This window comes from Physeter macrocephalus, chromosome 5 (genome assembly GCF_002837175.3).
Source record: "Physeter macrocephalus isolate SW-GA chromosome 5, ASM283717v5, whole genome shotgun sequence".
Lineage (NCBI taxonomy): Eukaryota > Metazoa > Chordata > Mammalia > Artiodactyla > Physeteridae > Physeter > Physeter macrocephalus.
In genome coordinates, this window is record NC_041218.1 from 5,181,631 (window position 1) to 5,197,067 (window position 15,437).

The 15,437-nt window shown below is 42.4% G+C and overlaps 1 protein-coding gene and 1 long non-coding RNA gene across 29 annotated transcripts in view; one reads left to right on the top strand and one right to left on the bottom strand.

The window, feature by feature from the left end:
* The window catches only part of LOC114486259 (uncharacterized), an 8,343-nt gene extending 7,441 nt beyond the window's left edge, over window positions 1-902 (bottom strand). Inside the window, exon 1 of the long non-coding RNA XR_003679678.2 lies at window positions 213-902. This is a non-coding gene — a long non-coding RNA (uncharacterized lncRNA). The remainder of the gene's footprint in view (window positions 1-212) is intronic.
* KMT2C (lysine methyltransferase 2C) overlaps window positions 1-15,437 on the top strand; it is a 298,083-nt gene that overhangs the window by 1,449 nt on the left and 281,197 nt on the right. The window contains exon 1 of one of the 28 annotated variants that reach the window (XM_055084734.1): window positions 5,175-5,191. The exons of the other annotated variants lie outside the window; for them this stretch is intronic. The gene's annotated coding sequence lies outside the window, so the exon portion shown is untranslated. Of the gene's footprint in view, window positions 1-5,174; window positions 5,192-15,437 lie in introns of those variants that run through there. 28 annotated transcript variants of the gene reach the window in all.

Consider the following 15,437-nt stretch of genomic DNA (forward strand, 5'->3'; position numbering starts at 1 on the left):
CCGGCCCGGAGCTGTCACCGCCGCGCCCGGCCCCGCCGCCCCCGCGCGCCCCCGGCCGCCCCCGCGGGGTGGGGGTGGGGCCCGCGCGGGCCGCGCGGCTCCGGCCCGGGGCGCCCGCCCCGAGCCCCGCGCCGGCCCCCGGCCTCCAGCGGCCGCCCGCACTTCCCTCCGCCGGCCCGGGTCCGACGGCTCGCGCCGCCGCCACACTTTACTTTTTAGTTTGGCCTCGGCGCCGTGTGTTCCGGGGCTTCTCTTTTTGGAGAAATTTCTCGTCGATGCCCCTGGGCCTCGCCGGGTCGTTTAGTAGACGAGCCCGGAGTACAGCTGGGTAGTCGCCGGACGGGCTCCCGCTCGGCTCCCAGGCGCTCGGCTCCGGGACGCTCTCCGAGCTGTCAAAACGCCGCGGCCAGGTGGTCCCCCGGCCCGGTTGGGCGGGGGAGCAGGAAACGGACGCAGCCGGAGCTGCTTTTCTTTGTCAGCCGGTCGCTCCTTTAACTTTTCTCGCTCCCAAACCTCTGCTTTCGTGTTTTAATGATATATTAGGAAGTACTCCGACCGCTTCCCCTCCCCTCCCCCAGCCGGGCCCCGCACTGCCCAGCGCCAAGAGCACTAGTCTGTGCGGTCGCTCCGCGGAGGGGACGGAGTGCAGCAAGTTTTGGGAACGTCGCTGCCACCGCAGGCCGATCGCGAGGAGTACGTTCGTTCGGGTCCAGACGGATGTAAATGTGGCCGAACTTCCATCGGAGTAGCCACTCGCGGCTGTTACTGGGGCAGGAGTCGCTCTCGTGTGCTTTTGAGCAGGCACTAGCTCAAAAGTGCCTCCGGCCATTCGCTGGGTAGAAATGTCTTTTTACAGAATGGTTATAGGACAACTTTGCCTGTGGGTCCAGAAGCCCGTTTCAGTGCCGGTGAGTCGCTGAGCGCTCGTGGCTCTTGAGGCTGCTGCTGTGGAAGGTCTGTGGCCGTCTTTCGGAGTTGTAGGAAGGCGTGTATTGCTTACTCATTTCATTATATGGTGGTAGTGGAAGGGTGCACCGGGACGCCGCGGAAAGCAGCATACTTACGGATAGTCTGGGGTTTTGTTGTTGTTGTTTTTTTCTTTTTTTGATGTGGTGCATTCGTTTAGTACTAGCATTGTTACGTTTGGTGATACATAGTAAAAATAGTAGTGTTAACGCAAGGCAGAGAACAGGGTTGTGGGAAACCCGTGAAGCTCTGCACTGGCCGTGCTCTTTTTCGCTTTGCTATTCTTTTACTATGAACATGATTCAGGGCCTTCGACTTGCCCTCCATATTTTATTGCCAGCTCTTACCTAGCTATGACAAATCGTGAGGGAAACAAGTACAGGATGTATACATTATTCGTTTCTTTGTGATATGAAGTTGGGGTTTATTATACCACTTTCATTGTAATGTCTGGTATAAAATACCATTGTTATTCCTGTGTTAACTGAAATTTCGAGAAGGAAGGTGCAGTTTTAAGTAATTTTAAACTTCTTTGCCACTTTTTTGGTATCCTTTAAAAGAACGTATACGAAGCCATAGCAGGGTTTTAACTTGATCGCTTCCCGTTTTCACTATTTCTTGGTTTCTTTCTGAACATTAATTTGGGATTATAACATGTGTTAGTTTTGCTCTTAAATTCTTTCTTTAGAAAGAGGAGACCTATCTACGTTGTTGTGCTCCTACACATCCAAGTGTGTGAGTGTGTGTGTGAGTGTGCACACTTCCCCTGAGATTGCAGTGAGCTCATTTGTATTAGTGCAACTCCTGGGTGCACCAGAAGAAAGGTTGGTTTAGGGTATTGTCACTTTATTATTTTAATTTTTATCTCATATTATGAGTGGGAAAAAGGTAGCCCTTTGAGAAGTTAATTAAAACCTTTCTATAGAATGACACTAATATGACAGTAAAAAAAAAAAAACCTCAGCACTTTGGAAAATGTTTAGAACAGTTCTAAGTCATAAGAGAGTTTTTTAGATTTGAAAACTGGTACAGCATTCCTTACAGGTAATTAAGTCTAGTGGTAACTTTGATCGTTCCAAACTTGTTAGTGAATTCTTTGAAACTAGGTGTGTCTTTTGAAGGAAATGGAATCTCCAGTCGTTTTAGAAACATGTAAATGGAAACTAATATCTGAAATGGAAAGCAAAGAGAGGGGTTTTCAATTGTGTATCTCTGCACTGTGTTAAGATACATGCAGAAAAGACCCTGTTAGTTAGCTGGGTAGTGCAGACCCTGAAAGTAAAACTGATGTGTAACAAATGTAAATTAGGTTTGTAAATGTTAAAATTATGTGGAATTGCAGATACCTCAGAAATGAAAATTAATATCTTTGTGGAATGCAGTGGAGATAAAGGTGTTTAAATTGTCAGTGTTATTTAGATGGTCAGTAAGTGGGTTGCTTTACCCTAGAGCAGATGCCTTATGACACTATTTTTTAAAAGTAGGTTGTGTATTTGTTTTCGGATTTAAAGAAAAAGGTAACTGTGGACTAGTAACTACACATTCTTTGAGTTTAAATGTTTGAATTTTTAGTAATTAGGTAAAAATTAAGCATTTTCGCGTTTTATAGTGTTAGATAATTTTTGTGTTTTATCTCATGTGAAAAAGCATATGTGGTTACTGGTTTTACATTAACTATTATTACTTTAAAATTATATCTACAACCTAAAATCCAGAATTTTGCACAGAAGGTCTTAATCTTAGAGGCAGAGTTTGACGCGTAGGTATGTAAATAGAGAAACATCAAGTGGAACAGTGAAATTGGCACATGTCTAAAAGTTCTCTTGCACAGTAAGGACTGCCTATCACTTAGTCTTTATCAGAGGTGCAGGTCTTCCCATTGGTGCAGAAGCTCCTGCTGCAGGGCAGGCACGTACCAGAGGTTGGAGTTATTTTTCTATTAAGGTGAAGGAAACTCTTCCTGAAACTTTGATTTTTATCTTTTCTTCCTTAGAGTATACACCCACATTACTAAGTTGGGAAGCCAAGTGGAGATTCTGCCATATTTCTTACCACGTGAACAAAGTTGATGTCCAGGCTGGGTGGTGTGGGGATGGCACAGAAGCGGCAGGTGGTGGGGTTAGGGTCTCTGGGGCGCTACCCTTGACTCTCTCTGAATCACCTCTTGATACCCTGAACCACTTTCTTTTCAGAGGTCAATTACTGTTATTAGAAAGTCACCTTGAGGGACTTTCTGAGGTGGCGCAGTGGTTAAGAATCTGCCTGCCAATGCAGGGGACACGGGTTCGAGCGCTGGTCCGGGAAGATCCCACATGCCGCGGAGCAGCTAAGACCGTGCGTCACAACTACTGAGCCCGTGTGCCACAACTACTGAGCCTGCACGCCTAGAGGCCGTGCTCCACAACAAGAGAAGCCACCGCAATGAGAAGCCCGCTCGCCGCAACTAGAGAAAGCCCGCGCACAGCAACGAAGATTTAGTGCAGCCTAAATAAATAAATAAGCTTATTAAAAAAAAGAAAAGAAAGTCACCTTGAGCATTACTGTAGAAAAAATTAGGTACAACCAGTGATGTCATACAAGGGACCAGCAAAAAATGGCTCTGCTGCAGGGGACTATTGCTGTTCTGTACTTGTAAGCATTACCCCCCCCCCCCCCCCCCCCGCAACCTCTCATTTCCATAGCTGTCAACTTGAAATCAGTGAAACACAAAAAAATTGTATTGCATTATAATATATGCAGTTTCATAAAACAACAGTTTATAGTTGAGACATCACTATTATTTGTGCTTTTTGAGATGATGCAAATTTGTAATTTTTATTTTATTCTTATTTTTCAAGAAATTAGATGCAGGGAAACTTTCAGTAATTACTGATCTTTAGCATTTAATGGGCACTGAAATGTTTTAATTTACCTGAAAAGCTGGTCCTGGAATGGCATCCTCTCTTATCTGTTAGGTGGCCTCATTGTAGTTTGTTTTTGTTCTGTTGTTGGTCTTCTCCATGGACCCTCTAGTCTTTGAGAATATGATATTTTTAGTGTAAAATACAAATTATATTTGGTATAATATGGTTATTAATATGTAAACTTGATAAACATGGATTTTCATGTAAATTTAACTGTATCACAAGTTTATTTTCTCATTTTGAAAATAGTGGTTTAGTACAGTTTTCTATTATCAGTTAATTCTTTTTTTTAAATAAATTAATACACACACACACTTATTGGAAAGTTTATTCAGTATCAGCTAAAAATTGTGTTCAGGGGCTTCCCTAGCGGTCCAGTGGTTAAGACTCCACGCTTCCAATGCAGGGGGCTTGGGTTCGATCCCTGGTCAGGGAACTTAGATCCCACATGCTGTGGGGCGCGGCCATAAAAAAACAAAAACAAAAAATAAAATAAAAAGTATGTTCAGTCCATATGTCTCATAGATTAAAAACTATATAAAATCCTATCAAGGGTTTCACACACCTCCCCACCAGGTGAGAGCAGAGAGAGAGTATCTAAAGCTCTCCATAACTAAAAACTATTTCCACTTTGGAAGATCAGTGAAGTTTCGTGGAAGCCCCTCAGTCATAACCATAAGTGCCTTAAGAATACAAGGTTGGACAGTCACTATCTGCCCAGAGGAAATATGACTGTGGCCTGGGGAATAACATGCAGTTTTGCAGAAAGATGGGGAAGGAGGGGAGAGTTAGAGCAGTGTGTCTTGTCACCCCGCAGTGACTACAAATCTGTCATGGTAGAATTAACTGATAAGGGACTTCCCTGGTGGCACAGTGGTTAAGAATACACCTGCCAATGCAGGGGACACGGGTTTGATCGTGTCCTTTTTTTTTTTTTAAATTGTTTTGGCGCATCTTTTAATTTCAACAAGATGATTAATCCCTTCCTCCTTTAACACTTTATCATGTTTGTGCTACAGTGGCTATTTTCAGAACTGCTTGGCGGTATAAGTTCAAAAGTTATGGAGTGACATAGGGATAATCCCCTGCCCTCCCCTCCCCTCCCCATAAATGTATGCTTGTGGTTAGTGTGAAAATCTAGTACAAAGATGAATCTTGAATTTGTAGTTGGAAGTGTCAGTCTGTTTGCAGAATTGAAGGACTTAAGAACACAAGAGAACCAGGAATGACACAGCTCTTTTTGCACTTTCTCTAGAAAAAGCCTTCTGTAAAAGACAGGAAGATTGTTTGACTTTGCTCCTGCTATTAATTTTGTGATGACAGTAAGTATGTATGATGCACAAATGCTGCAACTGTTTAAGTCTGAGAAATACTTTTCTGTAACTTTTTAGATCTTTCATTTGGCACTGTTATTCAGAGAGCATAAAAGTGTTAAATATATGCTGGGATGGACACTCAACTCTGGAAGAAGGTTCACTGTGGCCAAGAAGGGTCCCCAAAGATTTGGAGGAAGCAGTACATGAAGTATACCTTGAAGGGTCAACAGGATTTAGCCAGATCGAGTGAGAAGGTATTTGGGGTAGCGGAGTGAATACTGTTATTGAGAGAAGTGGAAAAGATGTTTTCTTGGTGGGGGGATGACCAGCACAGAGGTTTAAGGCGGCAGGGGTTGGGGCCGCCCTGTGATGGCCCTTGAACACCGGGCTGACGAGAGTCCACGGGTTATAAACTGTTCACAGCGGCCAAGTTGGTAATGTAAGTGAGTTGCATGCAGCTTGTAAGCTCCTGAATGACAGCTGACATTTTTAAGACCTTGGGTTGGGGAGAAAATGGTGAGTAAAAACAGCCTGAAGAGTCCTAGCAGTCTTTATACCTTGCTTAGGAGAAACTGATAGATAATTCTGGCTGATGGCTGCCAAGTGAGACTGTGAGACGTTTCTAGATACTCTGGTTTTTCAACAGAGGCTCAAAACTTGGATTTGAATGTGAAATCTCTTGATTTTTAAGTATTTTCTATTAATTAACATCTAAAACACAATTTGGAACTACACCTTGTGGGCTAGGTTTAATCTGTGGACCACGAGTGGACTCCAAGTCTTCAGCCTCTCTGCCTAGATTACTTTATTTTTTAAATTAAAGTTTTACGAGAAGATATTTGCAGTCTTCCTGAGGACAGGAATGCTATTATATTATTTTGTGTTCTGTGTCCATTTTATACAGTTCAGTGTAGGTACTCTGATACTGGATGATTTGATGATGACTGTTTTAGGGAAACCATCCTGGTCATAATATGAAGAGAGGAGTTACATGGAGGCAGAGATACAGGATGTTGCATAGTCCTGGTGTGAGGTGATCAAGGCAGAGGGTAGATTGTTGGTAGTGTGAATGGAAAGGAAGAGAGATTTCAGTCCAGGCAGAGGAAAAATTTTGAGATTCTGGCATAGCTGTCTACAAGATAGAAATGTCTGGGAGTATTTGGGGATTTGGGAGAAGAGTTTAGGAGCTAGATTAGGATAAATGTGATTTACTTGAAATCACTGACAATATGGAGAATGTGTGGAAAATAGTAAAAGGATTAGGATGCTTACTTACCCTTAGGAGATGGGGGAAAAAGTGTCAAGAAAGCCCGTAAAGATGAGAAACATGCTCATGGCAGCAGAGAAAGGTAGAAAACTAGTAGAGAAAAACTGGCAAGAACAAAATACCCATCAGTGGACTACCATGTAGTTTTTTTTTTTTTTTAACAGTTTTTCTTTTAAGTTGAGGTATAGTTTTTTTTTTTTTCAGCCTGTCTTTTAGCTTTATTTTTTTAAAAAATTAATTAATTTATTTTTAGCTGTGTTGGGTCTTTGTCGCTGTGCGCGGGCTTTCTCTACTTGTGGCGAGCGGGGGCCACTCTTGGTTGCGGTGCGTGGGCTTCTCATTGCGGTGGCTTCTCTTGTTGCGGTGAGCGGGCTCTAGGCGCGAGGGCTTCAGTAGTTGTGGTATGTGGGCTCAGTAGTCGTGGCTTGCTGGCTTTAGAGCGCAGGCTCAGTAGTTGTGGTGCACAGGCTTAGTTGCTCCGTGGCATGTGAGATCTTCCCGGACCAGGGCTCGAACCCGTGTCCCCTGCATTGGCAGGTGGATTCTTAACCACTGTGCCACCAGGGAAGTCCTAAATTGAGGTATAGTTAATTTGCAAATACTTTCAGGTGTACAGCAAAGTGATACAGTTATGTCTGTGTGTGTATATATTCTTTTTCAGATTCTTTTTCATTATAGGTTTTTATAAGATATTGAGTAGAGTTCCCTGTGCTATACAGTAGGTCCTTGTTTATCTGTTTTATACATAGTAGTGTGTACATGTTAATCCCAAACCCCTAATTTATCATGCACTCCCCCGCACCCCTGCTATCCCCTTTGGTAACCTTGAATTTGTTTTCTTTGTCTGTGAGTCTATTTTAAATTGAAGTATAGTTAATTTACAGGGTTGTGTTAACTTGTTTTGTAAATAAATTCATTTGTATTATATTTTTACATTCTACATATAAGTGATATATGATATTTGTTTTTCTCTGTCTGGCTTACTTCACTCAGTTTGATCATCTCTAGGTCCATCCATGTTGCTGTAAATGGCGTTATTTCGTTCTTTTTTTATGACTGAGTAGTATTCATTGTGTATGTATACCACATCTTTATCCACTCATTTGTTGATAGACATTTCTGTTACCTCAGTGTTTTGGCTGTTGTAAATAGTGCTGCTGTGAGCATTGGGGTGCGTGTATCTTTTCAAATTAGAGTTTTCTCCGGATATATGCCTAGGAGTGGGATTGCAGGATCCTATACCATGTAGTTTTTATCAGGACAGAGAGGTAGACCTGTGGGTACCGAAGTGGGAGAATATCTGTGATACATTTGTTGACTTGAGGAAAAAATTTCTGAGAGTTACAAAGCAGTAAGTTTAGTACTAACTCTGTTTTGTAAAAAGCATACAGACCCAAACTATTATATATTTTGTCATAGAAAATGATTTGGAAGGGTACCTAATAAATGTACGTGTACTTTCATATGTAGATCTATGCAACTTTTAAAAAGCCAATAAATTTAAAGCCATAATCTTGTTTTACAAATGAGAAAACTTAAGTTCTAGGGACATCACTGATTCCGGAGCCAAGATTACCTGAATTCAAATCTGGGTTCTACTATTTAGTAACTACATTTGACCTTGGGAGGTGACTTAACTTTTTGTACCTTGGTTGCCTCATCTGCAAAGTGGTCACGCTAGCACATCTAGTTGAGGTTGTTGTGAATTTATATATATGTGTAGAATTTAGACCATGTCTGGCACAAACTAAATGCTATTATGAGGCGGTATGATGAGAATTTGTTGTTACTGTTACTGTAGTCGGTTATCTTCACGTCTTATTCTGACATCATAGAATGTTATTGGCTGACATGTGATGAGGTGCCCAACTCACTCCAGAAACACCACGGTATAGAATAATGTAGTACTTACGATGGGGGTGAGGGCATAAAGATCGCCTTTCTGCACAGCTGTCCCTAATACAGAGAGAAAGATAAAAAAGCTAAGTCAGCAGAAGTCTCTATAGAATGTTTCTTATTATGAATAACACATGAAAAACAACCAAGAGAGTTTCCTAGAAGCTGTATGTGTAGTAATGTTATTACAAAATCATTAAAGTTTTATTTTATTACCCAAACTTGTGTATGTTGTCATAGTGGTCTTTTTATATTACACCTCTGCTGACCACGGTTTTCTTAGTAGGTCTCCCTAAATCAGATGTATTATTAGGTGGTTTTGTCTTTTTTTTTTTTTTTTGCGGTATGCGGGCCTCTCACTGTTGTGGCCTCTCCCGTTGCAGAGCACAGGCTCCGGACGCACAGGCTCAGCGGCCATGGCTCACGGGCCTAGCCGCTCTGCGGCATGTGGGATCTTCTTGGACCGGGACACGAACCTGTGTCCCCTGCATCGGCAGGCGGACTCTCAGCCACTGCGCCACCAGGGAAGCCCCATATTAGGTGGTTTTAAAATGATTTCTTATGTCTTTTTATACTGGATCACTTTAAAAAAAATAAATTTATTTATTTTATTTATTTATTTTTGGCTGCATTGGGTCTTCACTGCTGCGCGCAGGCTTTCTCTACTTGCGGCGAGCTGGGGGCTACTCTTTGTTGTGGTGCGCGGACTTCTCATTGCGGTGGCTTCTCTTGTTGCGGAGCACACGGGCTCTAGGTGTGTGGGCTTCAGTGGTTGTGGCATGTGGGCTCAGTAGTTGTGGCTCATGGTCTCTAGAGCGCAGGCTTAGTAGTTGTGGCATACGGGCTTGGTTGCTCCGCAGCATGTGGGATCCTCCCGGACCAGGGCTTGAACCCATGTCCCCTGCACTGGCAGGTGGGCTCTTAACCACTGTGCCACCAGGGAAGCCCTATACTGGATCACTTTTAATCTTTATAGCTCAGTGTTTTTCATTTACATTAGAAGCAACATAGTTGATGGTCATAGTGAAGTTTGTGTGGTTTTGTTCTTAATGTCATCCTCTAGTGGAGCCTAGCAAAAAAAACTTTCTTGATTTCCTGATTTTTGGGATCCTAATGACATGCACATGTGTTTGGGGTAAGCACCCAGTTGCATATGAAATAGCAATATGAAACATATTAAAGAATAACCATATTCTTTATCTTAAACCTCTCATCAATGAATTGTTCTACTAGGGTTGAAGCATTTGGTTAGCATGGCCAAGTTTTGTTTTTTTTTTAATTTTTAAAAATATTTATTTATTTGGCTGCATTGGGTCTTAGTTGTGGCACGTGGGGTCTTCGTTGCGGCATGCGGGATCTTTCGTTCTGGCATGCAAGCTTCTCTCTAGTTGTAGCATGCAGGTTCAGTAGTTGCAGCACACAGACTCAGTAGTTGTGGCATGCAGGCTCAGTAGTTGTGGCGTGTGGGCTTAGTTGCCCTGTGGCATGTGGGATCTTAGTTCCCCGACCAGGGATTGAGCCCGCATCCCCTGTGTTGGAAGGCAGGTTCTTAACCACTGGACCACCATGGAAATCCCGGCCAGGGTTTTCTAATGTTAGACTTATGTACTTACGAGAGTTATAGAATATTAAAACTAGATGAGAATTCCAAGAACGTGTAGTTCGACACCTTATTTTACAGACAGTTGAGCCCCAGAGAGATTATAGCATGCTAGAGGTCATACGTTAGGGTGTTAACCTGTTCAGTAAATAAGTGGGGAGAAGGTAGTCTGTAATATTGGTGACCCCCAGTGAATGCCTACTGGCATTCATGCTGTTGTATAGTCAGCTCCCCATGTATCTTGGTGAGCCCTGTGATTCAGTGGAATGCAGCAAAAATGACATTATGCTAGTTTGTGGCTTAAGTTTTAAGAAGGCCTGGAACTTCCACTTTTGCCTTCTTGGAGCACTGTTACCATGCCAGAAGCTATGCTGTACCTTGCTGGAGAGACCATGCAGAGAGGGAGGGATTCTGAGACTACGTGGGAAGAGAGACACCCAACAGTCCCAGTATCCCAGCTGAGTCTGGCCCCTAATCAGCTTGCTCATTGAATAGGCTGCAGACTGACCACCACTGAGGCTAGCAGAGAAGCCAGTCAGCTGAGCCCAGCCCAGACTGCAAAATTATGAATAAATAAAATGGTGGTTGTTTTAATCTGTTAGATTTGGTGATGATTTGTTATATAGCTATATAGAATGGAAGCAGATGATTTTGTGAATTAAGACACTCTAAGAATAAAAAATATTTGAGATGCAAATGATAAAAATCATTATTGTTTTCCAACTTCTGTTCCTGAGATAGGTTAGGTGAGGTTGTCCCCTACCCTCTGGCCCTCATTTCTCTAGGGTATTTTGAAGTAGAGATGGATTTTTATTATTGGGGTATTTAAATGGTATTTAAAAATATAGTTGCCACACTGTAGATTCGACTATAATTTTTTTTTTTTTGGCCCCACCACGTGGCTTGTGGGATCTCAGTTTGCAGACCAGGGATCGAACCTGAGTGGTGGCAGTGAAAGCCTGGAATCCTAACCACTAGGCCACTAGGGAACTCCCTGGACTATAATTAGATAATGTATAATGGAAAGATAAGATAATTAAGAAAATCAGCCTTCAAAAAGGTATGATTTTACTTTTTTGACTTACACAGAGATTTCATAAATATATATGTATATATATATATATTTGAAGTGTCATGAACTCTGTCAGTATACTTGGATTCTATTCCTAGGCCTGGATTAGGTTTGTCTTTATGTGATAGAAAACCCCTAAATAATAGCGACTTGAATGGGAGTGTTTATTTCTCTCGTGTTAAAGTCTGAAGGGTAGGTGCTAGGGCTGGTATTGTGCCTCTGCACTGCAAAATCATCAGGGACTTAGCTCCTTTTATCTCACTGCTCAGACATTTCTGGGATACGGCTTTTGCCCTCAGATTCCACAGTAGTTATTAGAGCACTAGTCATTACATCCACGTTCCATGAAGTAGGGTGGAGGAAGAGTAGACCAAGGGCACAATCCCTCTGTTTAAAACATCCTTCTAAGATGTACCATATGCTTCAGCTTGTATCACATGGCTACATGTAACTGAAGAGGCTGGGAATGTAGTCCTTTAGCTGAGTACGTTCCTGCCTAGGATAGATCTGTTTATTTCTCTTCCAGTTCTATTGAGATTTAATTGACATACAGCACTGTATAGTTTTAAGGTGTACGGCATAATGATTTGACTTACGTAAATTGTGAAATAATTACCATGATAAGTTTAGTGAACATCCATCATCTCATACAGATACAAAGGAAAAGAAAAAGAATTTTTTTTTCTTTGTAATAGGAACCCTTAGGATTTACTCTCTTAGTAATTTTCATATATAACATATAGCAGTGTTAATTATATTAATTATGTTGTACATTACATCCCTAGCACTTATTTATCTTTTTTTTTTTTTTGGCTGCGCTGGGTCTTCACCGCGGCATGTGGGCTTCTCTAGTTGTGGTGCGCAGACTCCAGAGCATGTGGATTCAGTAGTTGCGGCCTGCGCACGGGCTTAGTTGCCCCGTGGCATGTGGGCTCTTAGTTCCCCGACCGGGGATCGAACCCGCGTCCCCTGCGTTGGAAGGTGGATTCTTAACCACTGGACCACCAGGGAAGTCCCACTTATTTATCTTATAAATGGAAGTTTGTACCTTCTGACCACCTTCGTCCAGTTCCTCTCCCCCACCCCTTCCTCTGATAACCACAAATCTGATCTCTTTTTCTATAAGTTTGTTTTTGAAATATAATCGAACTATAACACTATGTTAGTTCCTGGTTTACAACATAGTGATTCAGTATTTCTGTACATTACAAAGTGACCACCACTAGAATAGATTTAGAGCCTTGTTACCAAGGGTGGGAATGGACGTTGCAGAAGCGGGCAACAGTCTCCACCAGGTTGAGCAACCTGTCTCCATAGGTCTAGGCTTTCTGGTGTATGAGAACAAGGACATTGAACCACTTGGGATGGCGGATAGATTTCATAATTGATTGGTAGTGACTGCTTATAATGCTTTGTCGAACCCTGAGTCCCTGGTTTTCAGCCTCTTCAGGGAGAGGAAGTAGTAGAAGTAATTATTTTGGGTAAATAGGGGAGTATTAGCATGCTGCCATTTATATACCACCCCTGTACACCTTGGCCTTTTTAATGTGCAGTTACTTCAGTTTTTAAAATCTTTTTATTGAAAATATCTGACTCTGGGACTTCCCTGGTGGCTTGTGGTTAAGAATCCGCCTGCCAGTGCAGGGGACACGGGTTCGATCCCTGGTCTGGGAAGATCCCACATGCCATGGAGCAACTAAGCCTGTGCGCTACAACTACTGAGCCTGCACTCTAGAGCCTGTGAGCCACAACTACTGAAGCCCGTGCTCCACAACAAGAGAAGGCACCACGACGAAAAGCCCGCACACCGCAACAAAGAGTAGCCCCCGCGCACTGCAACTAGAGAAAGCCCGTGCACAGTAATGAAGACCCAACACAGCCAAAAATAAATATAAATAAATAAATAAATAGAAAATATCTGACTCTTCTGCTAAGCTTTGGACCATTTTTTAATCCTTTAAAAAATATCCTAATACTTAAAAAAGGGTGCTAATAGACATGAGTCCCAACTTTGTGCAGAACGTTATTAAAGCTGGAGATGTGGAGAAATACTAAACTCCTTTTTATGTGTATGTCAGAGTATCTAGAGTATGGTGGGGTAACAAACAACCTCAGTTCTTAGTGGCTTCAGACAACAAGGTTTATTCCTTGTTCATGCTGCATGTTTATCATGGGCGGGCTTGGCAGCTTTCCTCTACAACACCTACATCCAGGTGGAGGGAGACACCATCTCTGTTTTCCACAGTTGCCCAGGCCGGAAAAGGAGAACATGGGAGGTTGTGCTTTGGCTCGCAGAGACTACAGAAGGGACACATGTTGGTTCCGTTTACATTTCGTTGGCCTGAGAAAGTCACGTGGTAGAATCTGACTTCATGGGTGCAGGGAAGTGAAATCTTATCATACTTCTGGAGGGAGAACTGGAAATAGTTGGTGAAGAGCAGTAATAAATACCACAGAGTAACATTTAGCTTAGTACAAAAATTCACTTTTTTTTTTTTTTTTTTGGCTGTGCTGTGGGGCATGCAGGATCTTAATTCTGCAACCAGGGGTGGAACCCATGCCTCCTGCAGTGGAAGCACAGAGTCCTAACCACTGGACCACCAGGGAATTCCCCCCAAATTCATCTTTGACTTTGGAGTATGTTATGTTACCTACGATTGAATATGACCATCTGGTGGATTGTTGCATTACAACATATTAATTAAGGGATGTGTTTAATAATACTGTTAAATATAAAAAACATTTTCCAGGACTTCCCTGGTGACGCAGTGGTTAAGAATCCGCCTGCCAACGCAGGGGACACGGGTTCAAGCCCTGGTCCGGGAAGATCCCACATGCTGCAGAGCAGCTAAGCCTGTGTGCCACAACTACTGAGCCTGTGCTCTAGAGCCCGCGAACCACAACTACTGAGCCCGCGTGCCACAGCTGCTGAAGCCCGCATGCCTAGAGCCTGTGCTCTGCAACAAAGAGAAGCCACCACAATGAGAAGCCTGCGCGCAGCAACGAAGACCCAATGCAGCCAAAAATAAAAAAACAACAACAACAAAAAACGTTTTCCAGAGGTAGAAATAACATAGGAGGCATGGGGCTTGGGCTCTTGATTCTTTCTTTCTCTACTGTACTTCATGCTTTCTTCCTTTCTCCCACCCACATGAAAGGAGGGAAGGAATCAAATGATAAAAGTGCTATGTAATGTTAGTGAGATTATAGGCGACTTAAAATCTATCCCCCCCTCCCAAGTAAGTTCTTAAAGCATATGTTTTATTTTCAGTCAGGGTTTCGTTGTCTATTTGTTTTCTGTTAATCACCCAAGAAGATGTTACTGAGCATCTACTGTGCACTGTACACTGGAGAGACCAAAATAAGACACATCCCTACCCTTGGTTTCTACCAATTTGGAGCAAACTATAATGCAAAATGACAAATGCTACAATGGAAGATTGCACAAAGTACTGGGGAAACTTAGAGAAGGAAGAACTTTAAGGCAGGGGAACTGATAAAAGACTGCATCTGAGTTGAGTCTTGAAGACTGAAAACAAACTTCACTGAAGAGAGCGGGAAGGTGAGGAAGAATTAAGCACATGGCCATGGTGGATTGGCACTTGTGCTCACCAGAACTTATCTCCTTTGATACTTAACAGTAACATCAGTAGACGCATTAGTTCCAGTTTCACACATGAAGGATCTAAATTTCAGGAAGATCACATAGTTGGTAAGTGATTGAGTAAGGATTTAAGTCCAGGCGTGTCTGACTCTGGTTTTTGCTGTTTCAGAAACTCCAGTCCAACTTTCAGCTATAAGATGAATAAGGTCTGAGGTTCCAATGTACAATATGATTTCTATAGTTGATAACCCTGTATTATATAATTAAAATTTGCTAAGAGAGTAGAAAGGAAATATTCTTTCTCTCACACTACATATATGTGAGGTGATGGATGTATTAATTAACTAGATGGGAGGAATCCTTTTGCAGTGGATATGTATATCAAATCGTCATGATATCTTACAATTGTATTTGTCAATTATACCTCAATAAAGGTGGGGAAAAAATGCTCACGAAAGAAAGAAAGAAAGAAACTCCAGCCCATTTTGTGAGTAAATAAGGGAAAGTAAATTGGGAAGTTTGAAGTTTTTCTGTAGGCAACAGGGAGCCATTGAAGATGGCTACAGAAGAATAGCATTGTATCTTTTTTTAAAGTCTTTATTGAATTTGTTACAGTATTGCTTCTGTTTTTACGTTTTGCTTTTGTGGCTGTGAGGCAGGTGGGATCTTAACTCCGCCACCAGGGATGGATCCTGCACCCCCTGCACTGGAAGGCAAAGTCGTAACCACTGGACAGCCAGGGAAGTCCCAGCATTGTATCTTTGTTAGAATAATAACCTTGTCAGTAACAATTGGGAAGATGGTATGGAGGGA